This window comes from Brassica oleracea, chromosome C6 (assembly GCF_000695525.1).
Source record: "Brassica oleracea var. oleracea cultivar TO1000 chromosome C6, BOL, whole genome shotgun sequence".
NCBI classification, from domain to species: domain Eukaryota; kingdom Viridiplantae; phylum Streptophyta; class Magnoliopsida; order Brassicales; family Brassicaceae; genus Brassica; species Brassica oleracea.
Window position 1 is genome coordinate 33,584,323 of NC_027753.1, and position 3,918 is coordinate 33,588,240.

Below are 3,918 nucleotides of genomic sequence, written 5' to 3' on the forward strand. Positions count from 1 at the left end.
CGACCTCGGGGTGTCGCTTTGGGAGGTCGCTCCGAGAGGGGTGTGAGATGCGAGCGACCTCGGTGCGTCGCTCTGGGCAAGTCGCTCTGGGCTTCCAACGGGATGAATATGGCGAGCGACTTCACGGGGTCGCTCCAGCTAGGTCGCTCCAGCTAGGTCGCTCTGAGAGGTGCTTTGGAGCGACCTCATGACGTCGCTGCGGAACCTCGCTCCCATCCTCTGCTCGTCCAATGATCACCTATTTCACCTCCTTTGAGCTCCAAATGCATCCAAATGTCCCCAAGAACTCCATGTGGCACTCCAACACCTGATAAAGACTCATGTATGCAAAATGTAACCTAAACATGGCTAACTCCTAGTCTATATGATCAAAATGCACATGGACGAATGGATAAGATAATGAAAATATGCAAGATATCAATCTGTCTTAAAATATAATGTTTTCGAAAATATTAATGTTTTGAAATATGATATTTTCATATTTGATAAATTTTAACTTTAATAACAACTGTGTAATCAATCATATTTTACAATATGTTTATAATTGACTAAGGGGGGTGTATTGATTATGAAATTTGAAGTGATTTGATTTTTAATGAGTTTTCAAATGATTGTAGGAGAATCTGAGAATTTGGCGTTATTTTTGTTAAATAACTCTAAAATTCCATATAAAACCATGAGATTTGGATTTTTATTTTTATAACTAAAGAACTCCTCTCAAACACTCTAGAAACACTTAGAGCACTTTAAAATCTCTAACTTAAATTTTGTTCAATAACAGTGGATTTCAGAGTGTTTTATAAAATGACAAGTTTAATAACACTGGATTTAAAACTGGATTTCAAAGTATTTTTTTAAATCCATGTTTGAATAACAGTAGATTTGTCATTTTAATACAAATCAGCTCAAACTCCAAATTGAATACACCCCCCTGAGTTGTTTTGGATTATATTTTTGATAATATTTTTAGATGAAAATAAGTTTTAGTCTCTCTAGCCGAAACATATATGGAGTAATATTTTTTTGAAGAAAAAACATATATGGAGTAATATATTTCTTGAAATTAATATATATATATATATATATTTCTTGAAAAGGAAAAAAAATAAATGAATACGGCGAGGAGATAGTTAAAAAGTTAAAACTCAAACTAACTCAAAATGAACATAAGCTTAATCGAGTGTAACTAATTAGTAATGTTACTTGATTAAGAACATTCAGAGAATTAATCAAATGTCACAGAACTCTGCAACTGAAATCTAATGGAGATATTTATTTCTAGAGTAATGAAAGGCGAGTGATGGATGCTCTTGCATGGCCATCTTTCCTTTGGACCACACTCGTTTTGTACTAACATTGAAAGGTGAGGCATATCTACTCACTCTAAACCTATTCATTACAAAAACTGAAAATCTTGGTAAGATCCTACATATAAGCTGTATAGTCCTTTTCTTCTTTTTTAGCATTTTGTGTTGTGGACTTGCTTTTCTTTTGTTTGGTGATTTTCAGGCAAACAGAACCAAAAATAGATGTCAGGTCGATGACAATGACTTATGTAACTTTGTTTCTTATCTCTGAATCTTTGAGTGGTTTCCTTGAACACCAGCACTATTACCGATGTAGAAAGCATATTTGAATCAAATGTTGCATTTCCTACAAGGCCCTTGGTTCCAAGATTACACTTGCTTTTGTTTCAGTTGATTGAAAAAGAAAGTAAAGTTTTATAAATAAAGTAAACAACACATAACAGGATGTTTTTTTCTCTCAGGAAACTCCTACTTATGGGATAGTTTTGTCTTTCCGAGAAAGAGAAAGGGAGAAAATGATTAGGTTGTGAGAAAGACCCAAAGCTTCTTTGATCATGCTGAAAGAGTGAAAGTTCGATCATCCTCTTCACCGCTGCCTCCTGCTTCTAACGGTGGATCTTTGAGACTTTGACTGGCCTCTTTCCCATACTTGTATCCTTGAACTCAGTCTCTGCTTCAATCTGTATAAAAACCATTACTCAGAAATCAGAATTGAATAAATTCTATGATTAACATGCCCACATATTATACAGAGAAAAAACATCTGCACATGCTGGCAAAAAAAAATTGGAATGATCTAATTTGATGTTTCAAGGAGTCGTACCTTAACAATCTTCTCATGTGTTACTGCCTTACAGCATTTCCACTTTCCCTGTTATTGTCACATAGCGGTGGAGTATAATTATCCTTGGGACTTGGCACTATTCTGATATCGGCATTGACACTCTCAGCTTATTTTTCCATGGAACCTGTTGATGCTTGTGCTTTACCTTCTTCCGTTCCTACACTGAAACGAATTTCATACGTATATAAGTTTCACCTCTGTTCAAGCTCCATTTCAACCTCCTGCATTCTGGAATCTACAACAGCCTTCTTCTGATCATCAAGGTGCTTCGAACATTGTAACTGTAACGTGACTTAAACATGGTATCCCCATAGACCTAGGAGACTAGTTATCGTGAAGGCGTATATGCCTGCTCCTAAAAGACAATATAATTCATGACTAATAGAGGTGGGTGGGTGGGTATGTGTCTCTAATATAAGCTAAAAATACCATATAAGAAAGTTGGCTGACCTGCCTCGGTCACAAGTCACAACAAGCTTATCCTCAAGCTCATGGAGCTGCTTCTCCTTCATATCAACTTTTAGTCTTCATGGCCTAGACGTCCTGAAACAACAATTAGTTAATATATATATAGACCACCACATGCAGGAAGCGAAAAATAATTGCAACGAGAAACCTCACTTATGCTTCAAAGAAATGTCACTTAGCATATAAATGTTTATAGATTCTTCTTCTCTCTCTCTCTTTTTTTAAATTCTGACTTAGCAATATCAATCTGGTGCTGCATCTCTTCTCTTTCTTCTTAATAATTATGTCCTCTATATAGGTTAATGCTTCTTTTAGCTTCACAATCTATCTTCTGAATATCGTTGGCTTCATCAGATTCAGAGGTAGCTCTGAATAGACCCTTTGGCGGCGGAGAAGGCTTCGTGACTTCGCCTGCGAAAGCTACGAACTTTCCCTTCCGATCGTTCGCTGGAAACTGTTTCCGTCAAAACCCAACAACTCTTTTTCCCTCGGAACACGCGAGCTGCGGTGGACTGTTTCACTCGCCGTAGTGGAAGCAGTTAATGAGGTGTTATTAGAGAAGTGTTTCTCTTCGCACTCTTCGGTCGTTGAAGTTGCAAACGACAATATTTATTGGGCCACTTTGGGCTTTCTTTTCCTTTTTCCTAACCCAGCTTTGAGGCTTCTATTCCCGCCCCCACATTAAACTATATGAAAACTCCTTTTTGAATATTCATGTATATTTTCAAATTTTATGTATTAACTTAAAACTAGGTGTTCTACCCGCATGTATGGACATAGTGTCCTTATAGATATTTATCTGTTTATAACTATTAAATCAAAACCAACATAATAAATTATTAATTATGTTTTTAAAAATATAAATCAAACATTAAACTTTATATTTTATAATAAAAAATATTATTTCAGATAAAAAACACAACATATTTAAGAATTATCTTATGTTTTAAAAATATATTTTATTTTTTGAGAATTTTATTATATTTACTTATAGTGAATTATCAAATATAACATATAAATAAAATATTATTAATATATGTTCATTAGTTTTTATCAAAAAATATATATTCTTATTGTTGAGTTAAAATTAAAAAAAAATTCCCATATATTTTAGAAAATATATTTATTTGTTTGATTAGCATTTAATTATAAATTGTTTTATATCTAACTATAAATTTTATAATAAAATATTATTTTCAGATAACAACAGAATAAATCTAAGAATTATCTTATGTTTTAAAACATGTTTTTATTTTTGAAAATTTTATTATATTTATTTATAGTCAATTATCTAATATA

General features: G+C 33.6%; 1 long non-coding RNA gene across 2 annotated transcripts; it reads right to left on the bottom strand.

Annotated features, from left to right (window-relative positions):
* Positions 1–1,666: 1,666 nt before the first annotated feature.
* On the bottom strand, positions 1,667–3,174 carry LOC106299373. 2 transcript variants are annotated; one of them, XR_001261766.1, is made up of 4 exons: positions 2,773–3,174; positions 2,602–2,694; positions 2,131–2,313; positions 1,667–1,987 (listed from the first exon to the last, which is right to left on the bottom strand). It is a non-coding gene; the product is annotated as an uncharacterized LOC106299373 (long non-coding RNA). The 2 variants fall into 2 exon arrangements; XR_001261765.1 differs by having other exon boundaries at positions 2,131–2,506.
* Positions 3,175–3,918: the final 744 nt, after the last annotated feature.